Source organism: Parasteatoda tepidariorum, chromosome 7, assembly GCF_982258835.1.
Source record: "Parasteatoda tepidariorum strain Cologne lab strain chromosome 7, Ptep-v5.0, whole genome shotgun sequence".
NCBI classification, from domain to species: domain Eukaryota; kingdom Metazoa; phylum Arthropoda; class Arachnida; order Araneae; family Theridiidae; genus Parasteatoda; species Parasteatoda tepidariorum.
In genome coordinates this window covers 28,061,390-28,082,609 of record NC_141761.1, presented here as the reverse complement: position 1 = coordinate 28,082,609, position 21,220 = coordinate 28,061,390, and the positions used below count along the sequence as shown (strand labels likewise).

The following is a 21,220-nucleotide window of genomic DNA, read 5'->3' as shown; positions in this document are numbered from 1 at the left end:
TTTTACTATTTTTGCGTGATTTTTATGTTTAAACTAGGCAGTGGTAAATTAAATAAGGTAAATAATTATCAGTCCCGCCTTCTAATTGATTGCTAATAAAATAGTTCGGAGACTACTGAAAAAACAGTATTTTAAAAAGGGATTTTTCATGTACTTATATTTTCATTATATTGTGCTTAAAAAACAGGTATTAATTTTAAAATAAAACATTTAATTTCAAGTGCTAAATTTAGAAGATTTTTTACATCATGAGGCATTCTAATTAAAATCTTCATTTTTTTTTTAAATTTCAAGCACAAGAACAATATTATACATCCTTCCATATCAACAAAACTTTACATAATTTTTCAAGATTTCGGAAAAAATTATAACTATCACAATAAAAAAAATACCAACACATTAAATAACAGTGGTTAAATATTATTAATTTAATTAACAGTACAATTAATAAAAAAATCGTATGCAGAACATTTGATAAGACTGATTAAATTTTTTCGATTCGTTTAAAAAATTCTCGAGATGTGGCGAAATACGCAAAATAACAAAATAACCTAAGGAAAAAACAGCAAATAAAGCTAACGTAAAATCAAAAACGAAAAATTAAAGAAAATATAATTAAAAAAAAAAACTACGAAAAAAAATCAACAAATAAGATATTTTATACCAATTCGAAGCATCGCAAAAAATAAACATATAGAAATGCGAAAATGTGAGCAAAAGAAGGGTTAAAGTTAAGTGATGTTGCCATACATTGTTACAATACACTTACTAAAATATATTTGACAGAAATACTTAATTTGAACAAAAAAAATTAGTAAATAAAAAGTACTTGATAGCTGCAATTAAACAAACAGACAGTTTCCGGAACGTCGTAAGTGCCACGCCCACTTTTTAGAAAAATCGCTATAAAATCGTACAAAATCCTCGTATCGAAAAATTTTGAGAACCACGTGCACCACGTAATTTGAGCACAACGTAATTGAGAATAATTTTCTTTACATTTTTAACTAAAAAACTTTTTTTCGAAAATTTTATGATTTCAAGTTCTCATGTCCCCTTTAGAGGTCCAAGAACCGCTTTTCTGATCAAACTAGTGGAACCACATTTCACATATTGCGGATAAAACCTTAAGAAAACGGGGAATACATATTATGTATGTTTATTTAAAGAGAAAACGATTTTGTGACTGATTTCGTAACTTTAAAGTGTCTTCTACAGTAATTAATTAGCATATTTGAGCTCACCCCCTTTAGAAGGTAAGATTGAGTTCTCCTCCATAAAAATCGGATAAAATCGGTATGACAAAAGTTGTTGCTGTTTTTTTTTTTTTGTGCATTGTACATTTTGATTATTTTAAAATAATTTTTTTCTCTGTTTAGGAGAGTCTTTTTCTTAATAAAATTTTTAACCAATTTAAAAATTTGGTGAGGATAAAAATAATAAAGAAATTTCTAAACAAAACGCTGCTAATGGTGCATTCTTAACTATTTTCATTTTCTCTAATTGAGTTTTCATAAACGCAGCGCAAGTCATCATTTAGAAATTCAGTAGCTTTTACCAAGAAAATAGAAATGTAAAATAACTCAAAATTTTAGTTTAGTAATTCTCTAAAATATTATTTATTTATTTATTTTGCATTTGAAACCCACTGCAACTCACATAAATAAATTTATACTTTCAAATTACCTCAAAGGCTTAAACTAAAAACGATACCGAAACTAGTTAGTAGGGCTGAGGTCTCGAATGCTAAATTATGAAAAGTAATCATCATAGTACTATTTTTAAGAACACTAGAATGTGGCAAAAATTTACTTCAATTTATTACAGTATTTAACTAAATGGAAACAAAATAAGCAGATTAAAATTTAATGTAAAAATATATAGTAATTAGGTAGAAAATTGTTGAAAGTGTTATATTACTAAATCAGTATTTTATAAGAGCCCATTTAAATTATTATTGCACTTCCAACATTTATGATAGTTTAACTTAGTTTCATCACAGTTTACTAGTTTTCAAAGTGTTGTTGCTGACGTATGCCTCTTTAGGCAGAGGGGGTGCTATTGTTCTTGTTCTCCAGTGGTGCCATCTATGGCCAAGAATTCGACTTCTACTACACCATACGTCACACACGTTTATAGGGCGGATCCATTCATACATTCATCCACAGATCGTAATTTTGACCTGAATCAGAGAACGATCGATCTCCAATCCAGTACCCCTAGAGATTTTGATTTGTTATGGGAACATGGAGGACTTTTGCGACTCGACAGATTTAACGTGAATCAGTCACTTTACTACACGGGGAGTCTTCGGCCGGTGGGGTTCGAACCCACGAACTCTCGGACATGGGCCCAGCACCCTACCGACCAGGATATCCCGGCCCTTTTTAAAGTGTTGTATGCTCGTTATGAACTCCCAATTTTGGAGTGTGGTAATTGCATAAAAATCAACCACTGAAGCATTTAATAAAAAAAATAATATATGTATATAAATATATTGAACAAGATGAAATGTCCAACATATGTTATTTGGTGTGATAATATAGCTACGCATAGGATCAACTAATAAGGCGTACAACCTCGACAACTCCGCTCCAGGATTTGAGAACAGGATCAAAAATTTTCGAGTCAATATTTTATCAATATCTTACCAAAGATTTTGCCAGAATATCAAATATCGAATTTCACAAAACAAACGCATCTACTAAACATGAACTTTAAAACACAAATATGTAAGCTCTACAAATACTACTAATATTATTTTCCTCCAATTTAACGCTTAAAATATATAAATACTGAAACCAATTAATGTTCGCACAACACAACTTTTTTTTTAACAACGGCAGGCACTGAACTTTCGTTCTTCGCCTTGGAGGATGCCGGAACTGTTGCTGATTTATCGTTACCCAGTGGGCACCTGTGAACCAAAGTCACGGAAGTGAACAACATCCAGCAACCCACGCCACACTGCCACAAATACCCGTTCATAGGAAGGGCCACATTCATACATTCACACATCAGAAGACAACACAAAGAGAGAGAAATATCTATGCCCAGAGCGGGATTCGAACCCGCAGCCACTGGCTTCGCAGTCAGGCACACTAACCACTCGGCCACCTGGCCGGCACAACACAATATATATATATATATATATATATATATATATATATATATTAAAAGTTTCAACAGGAAGAGAATTTCTATGAAATTCCATAAATTTGAATAATGTCTTATTCATAACGTGCTGAAATGATGAGGACACGTTTTTTAATACAAACACAATTCAGCAGCATTGGCACGACAGCCCTTTGTCAGCCTGCGCCTTCCTCGGAAGCGTTTCCCACTCTGCGTTCTCCAAGCAATTGATTTCCAGTTCTTTACTTTCAGGATGGCAAAATCATCATCCACACAGTGTTTCCATCTCTTTTTCGGCCTTCCTCTTAGCCTTTTATTGGAGGGGGTTGCATTAAAGACTCTTAATGCTGTTCGTTCTGGGCTCATCCTCACTACATGCCCAGCCCATCTCATTCTACTTAGTTTAATAGTTTTAATGATATCGTATTAAAGATCTTACTTATTAAAGATCACTATTAAAGATCTTACATATTTCAAAATTATATCTTTTTCTCCAGTTGTTGTTATCGAGGATAGCACAACTGGCCAACGAGGCGCCAAAGATGGTTCGTAGGCCTTCCTACAAACACAATTACCTTCTATCCATATTGAGCCCGAGGTGTACTACTCATGTAAAATTCTTATTTCTGCAACTTTGACTATATTGTGAAATACATTTATTCATTTTTGGTACAAAAAATTATAATTAATGTATCTCTTCATTTTTTTTAAACCTAAATGATTCGCAAATACTGATTCTCGTTCCAATGCTAGCAGCTTCGCGCTTCAACATGAAGGCAAAACAAGTTATTCTTCGATTTCGTTACAGACCTTATCATTATGAAACAATAATACCATTAATTAAACAAAAATTTCTTGTCGTAAATTTCATTTGTTCTCATACTCCTTTCAAAGTTGAGCATCCCTGTTGCTCGACAGTTAATTTATTAGCTACATATATACCTCGATTTAATTATGTTTGATGGATGCTATTTGCAACATTAAATACCATCTCATTTATTTTTAAACAAAATATATTTGAATTTTGAATTTATCTTTTTTCGATAGCAAATCACTCATAAATCTCAATATTTTACTATCTATGACTAATTATTAAAGTCTTTCCTCCTACCCCCCCCCTCGCTTCCTGAAACCTCTGAGTTGTTTATATTCTCGCAAAATAAATCCATAGTCTCAGGAGGAACGAATGCTTCGTCATCAGGGCGACTGAAATTTCAACCGGCTTTTTGACAAATTGTTTTCATATTGATAACTACTCTAAGATATGGGCACATTTACTCCATAGCAAAAGGAAGAAATTATTTGTAATTTCCTTGATGGATGCTTTTAAATCTTCTGAAATATAGTTTTCGCTAATAATTGGAATGAGTTCCATCATCTAATGAAGCTGATACATGATTATTTCCTAGCTGATTATTTCTATTTTTATACTTGTATAATTCAACGGGCGTATTCCCTTCTTCACATTTATTTCACTAATGTACCTAGAATCGACTTTCGCGCTTATTATTTCGTTATTGTGATTTACCAGAAGCTCCGATTTATTTATACTGAAATCATATTTCTCCTCTGATTCTTCAATTTTAGGGGGCAAAGTTATTTTTTTGTTACAAAATGTAGCTGGATTTAAAAATATACTTAACACGATGCTATATCCAACATATGAATATTAGTGTGATAATCTAAAACATGCATGAGATCAAGGAATAAGACTTTTTAACATCCTCACCATTCACGGCAACAACTCAACTCATTTTTACTCATTATTCATTCTCAGATGTTCTGTCTATCTCCAATCTTTGCTTGGAAGCCTCATGGCCAACACCTAATCACGACATAAAGTACATAATAAATAAAGAACAACACAAACTTAAACATTTTTTAATCAAAAATCAGTTAACAAACATTTTTTCTCATAAATTTTATTCTCCATAACAAGCTAACGACTGGTGAATTTAACTTATATTGAATGTGTATTTATTCTATATTGAAGCCAAGTAGATGCGCTTAGCGCTCACGTTCCTCAGTTCTTGTGTTCTATCCTTGGATTGGGCAAAGCTGACTCAGACTTCCAACTCTTCAGAGATTCGATAAAATGGGTACCACGCATCATATTGTCATATTTAAAACCTATTTGTAGAAAAATTAAAACAATTGCGTTAGTAACTTCCATTTCAAATCATGTGCGAACATCTGAAATGGTATGTACTGTTATATGATGTTATTAATTTTCCTGAAATTGAAGGTAATTTTTTATACATCAAGGGTAATACCATTATAAATGCTGTTAATGCCATTAAAATGACAGTTTCGAACTTTTTATGATGCAATTTGAATTAAAAATGAAACATCTATACTCATTTTCTTATTGTGGTTAAAATAACAGCAATGATCGGAAGGTAAAGTATCATTTTAGTGTTAAGCAGCTGATATGCTGGAATTAAGTTCTTGAGAGAGTTGCTGGTTTGAAACTGAAATATTATCTTGGAATTCCTAAATATCATTGCTTGGCTAGTCTTTCATTTTGGCTTTTGCTTAGTATGAAAGAAATTTACCATATTTTCTGTTCTTTTGAAAAGCAATTTGTGTGATTTTCTTTAAAATAAAAGAGTTTTAAAAGCTGACAGCATTTTCTACTTTTTGAAAGTTTCTTGGTGGGATATCATATGTTTTTTTTTAAAGTAAAAAATAAATATACACGCAAATGAAAATCCCTCGCTCATGAACCGTGATGGCTCAGGGATAGAGCGTAAACCTTCCAAAGTGGTGAACTAGGTTCGAATCCCAGGTCGATACGGATTCCGTATCAGGCTTGCACCGACCACAGTGCTAAGGTAAAATATCCTCAGTGGTAAACGGATCATGGGTAAGAGTCCACTTGTCATCAGACTAATCGTAGGAGTTTCTCGTGGTTTCCCTCTCCACGTAACGTGAATGCGGGTAAGTTACATCAAAAAGTCACCACGAAGGGAGAATTTCTCCCAAAACTTGAACCAGGAGTTCCCTTGTCTTCTGGATTGCGTTAAGAATTACAAGGCTACGGAGTTGAACATTAGTAGTCGTATACCTAAGAAATTGAGTCTGCTGTTCAACGACAGTTATAAAATTATATTTAAAAAAAACCCTCGTTCATTAAAATTCATGACAATTAAATCAAATTACAACTTGGATTATAAAGGTTTTCTTTGCTCTTTACGTGTAGCTTTAACTAAGCCCTGGACACGTTGATTAAGTACCGACGCACCGCCATTTTGGTGACTGCAACTCTCTTGTGACCGTAATTCTCAATGTGGAAATACGGAGTTTCTATTCTTAAATTCCACCATTTATTGATCACTATTTTTCCTATTTTTGAAGATAACTTAAATATGCACTATTTATTCTTTTAATTCTTTTTTTTCTGAAATTATGCTTTACTTCTATTCTATTCAGTAAAAATAATACCTTATCCATAAGTATCGTCTATCTCATTTCGTCTTCCATAATATGCTATATCTTTTTTTTCCCAAGCTCTTTGAAATTTTTTCCAGTCAGTTCTTTTATGCGGTTCTATTGGTGGTATGATTTAGAATTTAATTATCATTGTTATCGGTGTTGGGATTTAATTATATGTATTATCATATATTCAAGGAAAGAAATTTTTTTTTCTCCCAATAGTTTAAATCTTTTTCTTCTAATCATTATCAATTGTTCTTTGGTCCTTTATAAAAGAAATTGCTAAAACTTTCAGTACCCTTGATTGAATTTAAAATGAAATCTTAATTAATATTTTAGATGCAAATGGCAAAATCAGAAAATATTTTAAACTGCTGTTTCTTTTTTAAAATACTAAATTGAATAAAAATCCGTGTGTCAATTAAAATTTAAAAAAAAACATATTAGAAATAATAAACCAATAAGTTCCCCTGAGCAGCATTAATATTTTTTAGATATTCATTATGTTAAGAAATTCATTAATATTTAAAAAAATAAGAGTTAAACTATTTAATTTGTACTGGTGGGCTGCGCCCCCTGCTCGCTAACACTCGCCAACCCCCAAAAATTGCTACGCTATCTTATATGGTTTGCTTCGCAAACCAAGCTCGCTTCGCTCGCTACTAACTTAGCTACATTGCAAATGCACAAAATTCTAAGAATTGAAAACAATCATTCAAATCCATATAAAAACATTTTTTTTTAAGAAAATTAAATCTTTTTAGTAAATACAAAGTCATTAAAATAAATTTGAATTCAAATAAATGACATGTAATTCGTTAAACCTATTAGAAATGTGATATAGTATAATTCGTAATATGAATCAAAAATCGTCAAATAAATTCGTAATATATAAATTCGTGAAAAAAAGCGCTTTCGACAAAATACTAAAATGGAGCTCTATCGACAAAGACTACTCACTTCTGCCTAGCTTAATAGTATGAGATTGCCGCAGCTGATGCTCTCTTGTTATTTCAGTTTCCGTTTTTAAAAGCGCTATATGTTGAGCCACCTCAACCAGATTTGGCATTTTTAGCGGCAATCATTGGTCAATTTTCTAGTCGCCGTGTAAGAGAAATAGTGACGTAAACAAAACAAAGCAAACGTCGCCACCGGAGGAAAAGAAATACAGCCAAAATTTGGGAGCCACGTAGGAGAATTATATACATTAGATAGATTCACTATTGAGATACATTATTTGAGTATAGATAATATTATATAGTAAATATTTCATTTTAATAAGTCTTGATATTTACAAAAACATCTTAATCTTGTCAATTGGATAAAGTAAAACAACCAAACTACGAAAAGTATATAAAATGAAAAAAATATATATATATATTTTAGTGAATTAGTACAAAAGTATTTAAATTGTATTAATTTTATATTTTATTAATTTTATATTCTCTTAATGAGTAACAATGTTAATATCATATTTTTAAAGAGGAAAATACTTGCCATAATGGGATACTTGCAGGTGATGTAGTGTGGGTATGTCGATCCCTTTGGTTGTTGTGGCATTTGTTTAACCGAAATTAATTAATTAAACTGTGTACAGAATTAAAAATATAAAAATGCGCGGTATTTTTCAGTTTAAATAGGTACCAAATATACTAACATAATACTTGGCGATATTCGTAAATTTGTTACCCATTAAAACTTCATCATTTAGCAAAACACTAGTTGTGACAATTGCCAATATTAATTTAGCATAATTAAGGGTAATAATAGCATGGCGATTTTCAACGTTTCTCTTAAGCGAATTAGAGCCTTTCCGCATTATTTTCCTAATTAGTATGCAGTTCTTAATCAATTATTATCTACTACCAAAACTTATTAAGCTTCATAGGCATCAATAAGAGCATGGTAATTATTTTTTTACTTTTCTCCTAAACAAATTAATGCTATTTTTCCATTATTTTTGCTTTTAAATATATAGTTTTTTTTTTTAAATTTCAATTACCACTTATGACCAATTTTAAATAAGCATCATTTGGGTTCGGCGATTTTTCTTTTACATTTCTTCTAAACGATTTAGTACTATTTCTTCATTAATATTCTTTCAGTACTTTACACTTTGATTAAATTTCATAGTTTAATAAAAACACGTTTTGAAAGTATAACTATAAATAAAATAAGAACGTGGCTTTAGGATACTAATTTGGTGACGTAGCTCGCCTTTACTTTCATGTTGATCATCGAGTTTATCTCTTATAATAAATAAAAAAAAAATTAAATATAAATGAACGTGGATTGAACTTTTTTTCTTTAAGTAGAGCTATAAGCTAGTTAGCATAAATTATGTAATCGTTTTAATATTTGAAATAAAAACAGAATCATCTGTAGTTTTATTTATATAATAGCTAGTTTAGAGAAAAAGAGGAAATTATATTTTCTCATATCTATGAAAATGACTATTTTCAAAATTTTTAGGATCGGGGGCTAAAATTTGTGGTACCTTGTGTGTACCAACGGTACACACAAGGTAGACCAAACGGTAGAGCAAACGGTTCTGGAGTTTTTAGGAAACACATGCATAAGTATACTCTTCATTTTATTATTATAGCTTAACATGGAATCATGAGATAATGTTGTACTATTATCTAAATTTTAAACGCGTGTAAAATAATGAAAATAACATTAATGTAAGTGAAATAAAAAAAATCACGTAGAAGTATCAATACTTACTTCTTATACAGAACTATTTGCTACGAAAAAAAATGTATTTTTATGTATTCACAGAAACTCTATCTACTTTGTTTTTGTTCGAGGAAAAAGTTTCTCCATAACAAATAAGTACATTTGTGCTGAATATTCTATGGATTCAATAAATATTTGGCGAAAAGAAGGAAATAAACTCTGCTATTGCGAATCATTTTATCTTTGAAGGTATGCAGGAGCAACGGAATATTCACTTATCGCAAATATGGAAAAAATAAGTTAGGCTAAACGAAAGCTTCAGAAATAGTAATCAAAAGTTTCGCCAAAGTATCATATTTTTAGCAACTTTGTCATTTTTTTTGAAGACCTTTTGTTTTTTATTCTTTCGAGGAAAAAGGAATTTTCACTCAGAGGCATTACTGGAGTAGAACTTTTCTGTTAAAGTAGTAAGTTTTGTGCAATATCTGTAGATATTCGTTTTATGTAACTAAGTGAGTCAAATCAATATTTATCATGTTTAGGGAAGGAAAATGCTTTTTTCCTTCTGATTTTACTTATTCCAAATGTTTTTCCCTCAGTATACAATTGTATAATCAATTTGATCTCGACTTTTTTTATTTCATCGCTTTAAAAGCTGCGTGCTAAAATTATTTGTTTACAAATTCTCGTATAAAAGTCTCTAACATATATTTTTTTTACTTTCTAAATTTCTTACAATTTAATTTGTTTTTTTATATTGGTTATGATTTAGTAGATTAAAAAAATCAGATTTGCTCTGTAACATAGATAAAAACTTTTAACAAAGTATTCTTAGAGTAACATTTTATTAGTGTATTTATAATATTAGTGTAACATTTATATATATATTTATATATCATTTATTTATCATATATTCATATATTTATCTGTATTTATATAGTGCGGTTTATGCGCAGTAAAACAAACTTATCAATTTTCCTTATATTCTTCATTTTACTCTTTTTCCTTTTTATTATTTTTGTTTTTATTGTGCTATATATCTATATATATATATATATATATATATATATATATATATATATATATATATATATATATATATATATATATATATATATATATATATATATATATATATATATATATATATATATATATATATATATATATATATATATATATATATATATATATATATATATATATATATATATATATATATATATATATATATATATGTATGTATATATATACATACTATATATATATATACATATATATACCTTTGTAAAGAAGCAATATCTTCTTTAGTGAAACGTGTGAAAGTGGAAGAATTTGAAAAAGGTCTAAGCGATAATTTTAAGCAGTGATAAAATTAATTTTATATTCGTTAAAAGACTCTACAGGAATTTAAAAGCCAGTTTTGAAATGAATAAAGCACATTAAAAATTAACATATTTGTTGACTAAAAATCTTGTACCATACGAAATCAAGTTTCCCAAATTGGTTTTCTTAATTAAGTTCCTATCACCAGTAATCATATGATCAGTAACACTTGTCAAAGTAGACCGAATCTTTATACTCACTGCATTTGCAGTCCATGCCATCAAAAATATTGCAATTAGTAGCAACTTCTTTGCAATTTTTGCACATGAATGGAAAAAGGAGGTTTGTATTTATAAACAAGTTTAAGTTCTGAAAATCATCTGTCTGGTTATCTATCAATATATCTATTTCCATTCGAAAGCACTTCTTAGATTGGTAGTTAATATAAAAATTATAAATAAATAGAAAAATTTAAGTTTAACAACATAATCATTTCGTTTTTTCTAACAGCAGTCTGGAACATTAAAAGATTCTTGCCTGAGTATAAGCACATAGCAACCAACTTGAGCAAGGACAACCAGCAATCAAGTGGTAGGTTCATGATACTTGCTCTCTAATTCTAATGATACCAGAAACATAAAAGCGATACAATTCTCATAATTAATTTTTCTTACATACAACATTTTTATAGAAACATTTTCTCTGGAGCCAGTTTAATATGAAAATAACTTCGACTTCAACTTTTTTCACGTCACAATTAAATTCTTAGATCGTATTCTCGAAATGGAATCGTATATTTCCCGCCAGAAAATCACTAATTAAATTTCTGCATGATGTTTTTAATATGCTTACTTTTTTCAGAACTAGCAAGAATATGTAATAGTGAGACGGTTCTTTGGTCGAAACATTTTTGAAGCCAACCGTAAACGCAACAGATCTTTAAATGTAGTTAATTCAAACCATCAACGTCCGCAAAACAATGTCGGATTGTTTTGGCGGATGAAGAATTTTCTTCGCAATAAATTGTTTGAAAAAATTTTTTTTATCGTAAAGGAAAATAGCTTAAATTGCTGCCTTTAAATTTGTTTTTTAACCTCTTCAATTAAATTTCTATTATTGCCTGAAATTTACACAAAATAATATAGAAATCCTGTAGTTTTCTATCGAACAAAAATTTTACAAACTATAGTTTTAATTAAATTTATGACACATTTTTCATTCTATTTACTTAAATGCTTAATAGCTAATATTAATGTAGCTTCTGTCAAACTTAAGCAATTTTTCAAGTACTTTGAACAATTTTACAATATTCTATTAAAAAAATAAAATTTTTAATAATAAATTTTAAGTTAAAAAATGTAAAATTATCCCTTTAAAATACTTCGAAAGATTACGTTATATTGATTGAAAAATGAATTATCTACGAGGGTTTATTTTTAAATTATCTATTATTTATAGACATAATTTGCATGTAAACTTTATTTCATTAGTACAGGTTAGTAAGTTTTTTGATTATCAGGTAAAATTTCTTGTGAACTCATAAATCAGTATCACAAATACAAAGAATAACTGTATCCGCAGAAAATATAATTTAAAAGTTACAGATAACTAATTTGATTTATAAACATTATAAAACGTTTGCCAATTAGGCTTATTGTTGTGTAAAAAAGAAAAATAGTGTTCATAACCTCAGGGGTGGGGGTTACACCTTAATTAGAATTTTACGAATTAATATATTTATCCGATGTTCCTTATAATTTATTTTATATATTCGAACCATAAGCACAAATTTAGGCACAGATGCTGTTCAAATTCATATTTTTCTGCATTTGTTAAAACAACCCTCAATATTGTCACCTGGAAAGAATAGAATTTGAGCTGTCAAGAAAAAGAGATTTATTAACAAACATTTGGAATACACAGAGTATGGTAACCATATATGGCAACGTTGCTTTTAAAAAGTAACGAGTAAAAGTACAAGTATTTTTTAAAAAAAGTAACGAGTAAAAAGTAAAAAGTTCTTATTTTAAAAAGTAACGAGTAAAAAGTACAAGTAAAAGTACAAGTACTAAACAAAAAAAGTAACGATTTAAAAGTACATTTCTAGGAAATCGAAAATTCAAAGTAACCTAAATTTTATTGAATAATATTCTTATGTTCTTTAATGTTTTTGTAAAATTGTTGTTATTTATTTAATTATTTTTAATTTTGAAAGTTATGGACATTAATTTATTTTTAAATTCGGAAGAATATTATAATATAATAGTATAATAAAATTTTAAAATCAAATATAATTTTAATATCAAACTTTTTATGGATTTGCACGAAAAAGAAATTTTATCTATTGATTTTAATTTTTTGTTTATTATTTTTATTTATTTAAATTACCATTGATTTAAAATTGTATTACTCTATAGAAACGCGTTTTAAAAGCACAAACATAAACAAAGCAAACACGGGGTTTCAGATAGCTTTGTGATCTTTGAGCTGGTAAAAAATAATTGAATGTGCAGTATAAGTTGAAACAGAACAGTCTACAGTTTTATTTATAACAATGGCTAATGCTGAAGTCATGCGAGAAAATCATTTTCCAAACATTTCTGCCTGACGCAATAATTAAAATTTTTAAACGAATTTTAGTATCAGCGGCTAAATTAATACCTTCGAGTTTTCAAGAGTTAAAATAGTAATTATAATATTTTTCAATAGCACAAATAGTTCTGAAGTTCTTAGAGATTTGACTGGGCGTTGTTTGACAAGGTCGGGCATAAACATAAATATAGTAAAAATGTACTAGGTAAAAATGTACTTAGTAAAAAATGTATTAAGACAAAAATGTATTATTAGTGAGTTAAAAAAGAAAATTGAAAAACGTAATAACAAAATCCAACATTTTTTATTTAAAATTTATTAAAACTCGAAAATGAATAAGAATAACTTGCTAATTAATATTTTTATTCATTTTGCAAAATAATTGCATTTCGAAAGTGGTGTAACTGAGTCTGTTGCGAGAATTTCTCAGAACGTGCTTAGCCACGCTGAGTAAGCGCTCCACGGGAGGTCAAGGTATTTAAACACGAAGTTAGCTGTGAATGCATATATATTGCGCATTAATTTTATAAATTAAAAAAACATAAGCATTTTTTTTAAATTAAATATTCTTTTTAGAAAGCTCTAATTTTATAAATAAAAAAAAAACATAAGCATTTTTCTTTAATGTTTTTTTTTCTTTTTCGAAAGCTAAACCGAGTTTTAGAAAAAAGTAACGATTTCATTCGACATTTCCGTTACAAATACTTGTGCTTTTTCCCTAAGAAAGTAACGAAAGTACAAGTAAAAGTACTAAATTTAAAAAGTACCGAAGTACAAGTAAAAGTACGTACTTTTTACTTGTACCGGCGGTACAAGTAACGACAGTAAAAGTGCTGCCATATATGATGGTAACTACCACTTCCACTTGAAAAGCATGAACTTATCACCAAACAGGAAAGTGTTGAAACGCTTCAATCTGATAAAAAACAGTTATATTTTGAAATTTCCGTTTTTCTGTACTCCAAGTTTTGAAACACTTTAACGAAGAGACCTCAAATTTTAAATAATTATTTGCATTTAAAAATGAATATTTAAAATTTTTGGCAATTATTTATTTCAAAAGATTGATAAAACAAATAAGTATTTCAAAAATCATTAGAAACGGACCCTTTTATACAAAAAAAGTACTAATTGTATAAAATGCTTTTAAAATTTTACAAGGGCATGCAACCATTTTCCCCCCAAAAAAGTACTGAATACCCCATAATCACAAACTGCAAGCATTAGGCTTCTTTTAAAAGAATAAAAGCACAACAGAGATTATCTATGAAATGGTGTCTATTTTCCTTTAAACTGAGAACTTCAAATGGAAAAGGTTGTATTTCCAAAAGAGAAAATTTTCCAAGAGAGCAAAAAGAAGAAAAGATTTTCAAATTCTGTTACTTAAAACGTATACAGTTTTATTTCTTTTAGATACAAAGTAAACAATTTAACGTTTAATTCCTTAGCTTTTTTTGGTAATTTCCATTTTCAAAATATATCTAGTACTTTTCAACTTGTTAAAAATTATGCCAGACTTTTTAACTTTTAGAAAGAAAATAATTAGAGACAGCACAAAATCAAGACTAAATGACTTGAATCTTATTTCTCATAATATAAATTATAAAAACATATTAAATGAAAAATACAGTCCCCGGCTTAGTTATTAGAAGCACTATAAGATTCTATTTAATATCTTAATTACCTATCAGGTGATATTATGCAACTTCATTGTTTTTGCGCAACTGAAATCCGTTTGCACTTGCCTATGTTCGTGTATCAATTGGTTAACATTGTAATGCAATATGTTACAAAATTAATACAAATAGGAGGAATATAAAAAATCTCATGAATAAAAATCCATTGCATGTATGTTTAAATACGCATTGCATATAAACTCGCGCAAAATATGTAATCATTAAAAAACTACTGAGAGTTTAATAGTTTGATCTAATTATTACAATATAATAATATAATAAATAGTTTAAAAGTTGTAAGTAGTTATAAGTAAAGTTAAAAGTACACCCTTGTGCAAATTAATTGAAGCAAACTTTTTTTTCGTGTTTTTTAAAGAAGATGTTTTGGGGTTGTTTCGGTTACAATGGGGTTGGACCTTTGCAGCCTATTGACGGTATGATGCGTTCTGAGCAGTACATTACTATTCTGGGTAAAAAAGTTGTTTCAGAGTTGAAGAAACGATACCCTGATGGAACAGGGATTTTTCAACAGGATTTAGCTCCTTGCCATACGACCAAAATTGTTAAGAAATTCATGTCTGAGAATCAAATTGAGACATTGGAATGGCCAGGGAACTCTCCGGATATCAACCCAATTCAGAATCTCTGGGCCATATGCAAGAATCGCCTATTAAATATGGACTGTACAACTATGGAGAAGCTAATCACGGCGTTAATTCATGTGTGGTACAAGGACACAAATATTATAAATGACTGTAAAAAATTAGTGAAATCCATGCCGAATCATGTCCAAATGTTAATAAAGTGTCGTGGAGATCATATTATGTACTAAAAATTTTTGAGTTTGTATAAATTTAAATAAAATAGTATTTTCTCTTAGTTTTCTGAATTTATTGAGTTTGTTTCAATTAACTTGCACAAGGGTGTAGTTTATATTTATTATTATATTATTTCTGCTTTAATACAATAAATTGTAAAACTTCAACAAAGGTCAAATTCGCTTCATATACCGAGGAATATAATTTTAAATGCTATTACAATCGGATCATTTATTTCTTACTTTTATTATTGTTGTTATTTTGGTAATTCGTAATAAAAATTCTGACAAAAAACACGTGCTTATTCATGAAAGATGCATTCGATATAGTAAGCCAAATTGATATGAGAAGCGAAATTATCAACTTACAATTCTGAGCTTACCACACATATTTTATGATCATTATACGAGAAACAGAGGTTTTGCTCTCTATTATGCATAAATTCATCCTCATAGAATTACCGTAGCAGAAATGATCGTTAAGTAACTGCAACTATATTAAATATTTTGCAAACTGATTTAGTTAAGTTTAGTAAAGCCATTACTTTTCAGGAGGTGGAAAAAGAAAGAGCATAACCCAAAATGGTTTTATTCATAATGACAAATATAGCTTAGTGGAAGAAGCGGCTAAGTGACTTGGCGATAAATTGTCAATATACAACCCAATAAAATCCCTGCTTGGCATCGATCTCTAAAGTGCAAGAACAAAAGAATTGGCGAAAAAGCAGCTTCCATACATTAAAGAGGAATTTGTGTTTTTTAACGAATCAATAATTAAAAAACACAATAACCCTTAAATAGCCTCAACTTACATTCTATTTTGTTTCTGCTTCGTTGAAAATTAATACTATTATGTGCTTAGGTAACTTCTTCAGTTTATTACTATTGTTACTAGCTGAATACTTGTATTTTTTTTTTTTTAGATAAAACTAAATAGTCATTTAATCGGTAATGCTTAGCATTGCAAAATCATGAGCAAAATTAAAAAGATATGCGGACACAGTCATTTGGCATAATTCTATTGCTCGATTGCAATAGTACTCCTGATAGCAAAGCATTAGCATAATCAACAATTTTCTCCGGTACTTCTCCCATTCCATAAGCTGCAAAAATCCTTTTTGCCCAGTACTCAAAGTAGGCATCGTGATACATATTTAGTATATACAGTGCATATTATTGCAGCACCCATTAACTAAGATCAATAATACTTATTACCAAATTTTCTTCTTTTTTTCGGATTATTATTTTTAAATTGTAAATAAGAAAGGGCTCATCAACAATCTTTAAGGTGTGGGCACTCACTAAAAATGTTAAGTGTTAAATCCGAAATAATAAGCTTAATTATATATTTTGCAGAACTTATGACAAGAGCCGTGGTGGCACAGGGAATAGAGCATTTGCCTTCCAATGAGATGAACCGGGTTCGAATCCCAGAGGTGGCTGGTAGATACGAATCACCCGGCTCACACCGACCACAGTGCTGACGTAAAATATCCTCAGCAGTAGACGGATCATGCGTTAGAGACCCCTTGCCGTCAGGCTAACCGTGGGAGGTCTTCGTGGTTTTCCTCACCATGTAACGCAAGTGCGGTTTAGTTCCATCAAAAAGTCTTCCACAAAGGCAAATTTCTCCCAATACTCGATCCTGGAGTTCCCTTGACATCTGGATCGGGTTCAGCATTACAAGGCTACGCAGTTGAACATTAGTAGTCGTAAACCCTAAATTGGGTCGGCTGTTCAGCAACGGTTACATATATTTAAAAAAAAGGAATGGCAACTTTTTCAGAAAAATCGTTACGGCTCAACGAAGACAGATTAAGTTTACATATGAACGAAACACAGTGATAGTTAGTTAATCATTATTTTCCTTCCTGTTTGCAGAGATTTCCATGCTGATGCAAATTTTACTTTGGTAGAAACACATCAGAGCTTCATTGGCCATCGGGCTAACCAGAAAAGGTTTCCGTGGTTCTTGATTCCATTTTTCGCAGATGTTAATGTCGCACTTAAAAGAATTCTACTTGAAAGTGAGTTTTTTCTTTAAACATGTGTTCTCTTGTCTCCTACATTCTAGGTTAAGGTATTGAAAATGACGAAAAGCTGAATATTCACTTAGTAGATTGGTGTTCACCTAGATTAGGAAAAATGAAAATAGCGTAACTAATTATGAACGCATAGTTTGCCACTATAGAAAAAAATCCATAACTTTTCAAAAACATTTTTATAAATTAAAATGCGCCATTTTTTTATGAAACTGCACTATTTTTAATGAAAAATTTAGAACAATTTGTGATTCATTAATTATACCCAGATATTTTTTGCATTAAAACTAATAAGAATACTTTTGTTTAATTTAAGAAATACCTTTAGATGTAGCGAAATGACATAAGATTTCAATCACAATCAACGCTATTTAAAAGAATTCTTTTTTAAAATCCAAGATTACTGAATTCTGGCCAATTAAAGTCAATACACATCGTCGAAGCAGTTGCTTCACGGAGGTTGATCTCACGTTGCATCTGCATTATTTTTGATCGGTTTTCGGACCAGTAAATCTAGATAAAATTTGATACCAGTTTGTTCCAAATTATCGTTACCAAAACTTCCTCCTATGAATATAAGCCTAAGTACGTGTATGTTTATTTTATCGTTTCAAACAAATTTATATTCGTTATAAAACATTAAAAATCATTAGTAAAAACAAGCAAATATTACGAGCAAAAATCATTAGAATCTTTCTCTACAAGAGAGTTAGAATCAAATAAATAGATCCCCAAAAGTTTTGTAAGTTATGCCATTGCAAAAATACTGAAAACAAAAAGATTGAACTAAAAAATAAAAAGGAGGGACGCATAAAATTTAGCACTTATTTACTCGAATTCACTTTAGTTTCACTTTGCCAGTTCTTCCACTAAGATTTTCAAATGTGGTGTGCTCTATTAATATGGCGCTGGGTGGTCTATTAATATGTTTACTTCACGGCAAGCAAACTTTTCATACCTTTTTTTTAACTTTATCAAACTTTTTTCTTGTTTTATCTGTATCCACTTTATTTCTAACAGCAATTCAATTAAGTGTGGAATAAAATCAATAAAATTTTTCGAACATCAAAATATTTCGAAAAATATATATCATATTCTTTAAAAAAATCAAATAAATAAATATTCCCATGCGTTAATATATAGATTGATATAATTGTTTATGAAAACTCGTCGACTTTTTGCATATATTATAGTTGTTCGTCGGAATAAAAGTAGCTTTTTTATTAACTTCATGCAGCAAAATAAATCTAGTTAATAATACATGCCTAGTTTTAGAAAACGGAAACATTAGTTCATTTCATGGGACATTCTTTGATCTTTTTCATTGAAGAAACAAACATTCTGACTTCAATGCAATACTTATTTGAAAGTGAATTTGTAGTTATGTTGACATCGTGTACTCCGAAAATGATTGAGTTATTCTAATATATATATTTATAAGACCCAATATATTGTTATATTTTTATAATGCATCTTGAATTACATTAAGCCAATACTAAGGACTTCAATACTAATACTTCATATCAGAGGCAAATATAATTTTTAATTTATTTGCAACATGTATTGGCTCAGGCTTTGAGATATATATTTTTTTATTCCGTTGAATTTCTTTTCACAAATAAATTTTAAGCCTGATTTTATAATGGGCAGTAACTATTCTTCGTAGAAAAAATAATCTATGTTTGTTCTTTTGTTTATATTCTCATACTTAGATATAATATAATAATAATGATAATACCATGATTAAACAAGTGGATAGTGTATTATGTTACTTTCGTAAACACTCATAGAAAATTGGTTAAAAGTTAAACCACAAATTTTGCGCTTTGAACTATAATAATACTTGCTGCAAGTATACTAGTGTTAAATTCAACCATGTTGCAGTGCTGATTGAACCATAATATTCTGTAACTTAAATTAAGATGATTTAATATGGTTCAAACTTAGCACGATATTAAAGTTGCATAATATTTGTGGCTATGCTCTCACCACTGCACACAGGCCGCTTTTACTTCGTACACGTCGACCTGAGTTTCAAGCTGTCGCTATGCCTCAAATCACAGTCCTTAAATTTTGTAGCTCAGTGCCCTTAACCACTGAACCATTGCGGCTTGATCAAGTATATTATTATTGTTTATTTTTAATAATTTTCACTTTCTGGGTTACTCACAATTGCTCCATTTAATGAAAAAAATCAAATTTGTTTCAATCAAAAATCAAATTATCAAACGATTATTTAAACATCATAAGAATATCGAAAAGCATTCACGAATAATAGTCCCAGGCTATAGAGGATTTTACTTCGAAAAATTGGTGGGAAACTTTATTTTTTGATTAATTATGTTTCATGGGGTGCTGAACATGACTACGCATTTTGCGGCCACAATTGTTTCAGGAAAATATTTTGTTTTCGGAAAAAAACTGTGAAAAATTTGAGTTTTTTTTCATATAACTTGTTATTTATTTGAAAAAGTATCTAATAACATATTTGAAAATTAGAGAACAATTCCTACAAATTTAGAGAACATTTCCTACAAAATTATACCTACATTTTGTCGGTAATGTAGCAAACCAATGAATTATGAGCTTGAGAAAAGTAGTGATTGCACCGGAATGATGTCTATCTCAGTACTTGAACAGAAAAAATGGTGATAATGGTTAACAGAGGTTTATAATTTAAAAACAATTATCTTGACAGGTCATGCTATGTAGGAAGAGAAAAAAAATACTATTTTTAAAAAAATTTCTCCCCCTTATCTTAGAAATCCCTAATCTTAAATGATTTCTCCCTCTTACTTCTTCAAAATAAAAATTTTCAAGATTTTTCCAATTTTTGATTTTTCGCTCCTTTTCTTACATTTTGTTTTAATTAAACGTTTTCCAAATTTAACTTTTCTTCAAGTAGCTTAGGCTGATCGCTGTATTAACCATTAGCACCTAAGCATCTTCCTTAGCCTTATGTACGGGAGTAATCTGTTTTATAGTTAACCAAATTTATCGCGGGTTTACAACTTTTTAGTGTTAACATTTAATATGTGAGCTGTTTGTTTTAGCCACATGGCAAAATAGGAAAAAATCTGTTCCTTTTTGATAGGATGTTGATATTGTTGGTAATACTAGCATCTTTATCAATTTCTTCTACTGAAAATTTATTTTATGAAACCGGTGGGAGGAAAATTACCGGAGCACATTTATTATTCCAGATTGTTTTTCAGGGCTATAGAGTAACTTCTACTCCTTATAGGAAGGACAAAATGAAGAACATAACAGCGTTAAAGACAAATCCCAACTTGGTTGAAATGAATACATTTAAAATTTCAAATGCTACTCGAAGAATATGGAGGAAAGTTCTTCTCAGCATTGATAAACAATCGACATTGGATCATTGGCGGTATCATTTTTCTGTAAAATCCAATCATCCATACAACAAAAGCTAATCTTTCATCCTTACCACCAAGGGTCCAAGCTGCCAAGCAACACTCTTACAAAACCTTTAAATTCAACAATGGCTTGGCATT

At 29.6% G+C, this 21,220-nt stretch overlaps 2 long non-coding RNA genes across 2 annotated transcripts in view; one reads left to right on the top strand and one right to left on the bottom strand.

The window, feature by feature from the left end:
* Positions 1-5,001: 5,001 nt before the first annotated feature.
* LOC122268873 (uncharacterized) overlaps positions 5,002-21,220 on the bottom strand; it is a 56,996-nt gene continuing 40,777 nt past the window's right edge. Inside the window, exon 3 of the long non-coding RNA XR_011637351.2 lies at positions 5,002-5,265. This is a non-coding gene — a long non-coding RNA (uncharacterized LOC122268873). The remainder of the gene's footprint in view (positions 5,266-21,220) is intronic.
* Positions 11,085-21,220, top strand: part of LOC139426073 (uncharacterized) — a 112,509-nt gene continuing 102,373 nt past the window's right edge. Inside the window, exons 1-2 of the long non-coding RNA XR_015435755.1 lie at positions 11,085-11,166; positions 17,542-17,687. This is a non-coding gene — a long non-coding RNA (uncharacterized LOC139426073). The remainder of the gene's footprint in view (positions 11,167-17,541; positions 17,688-21,220) is intronic.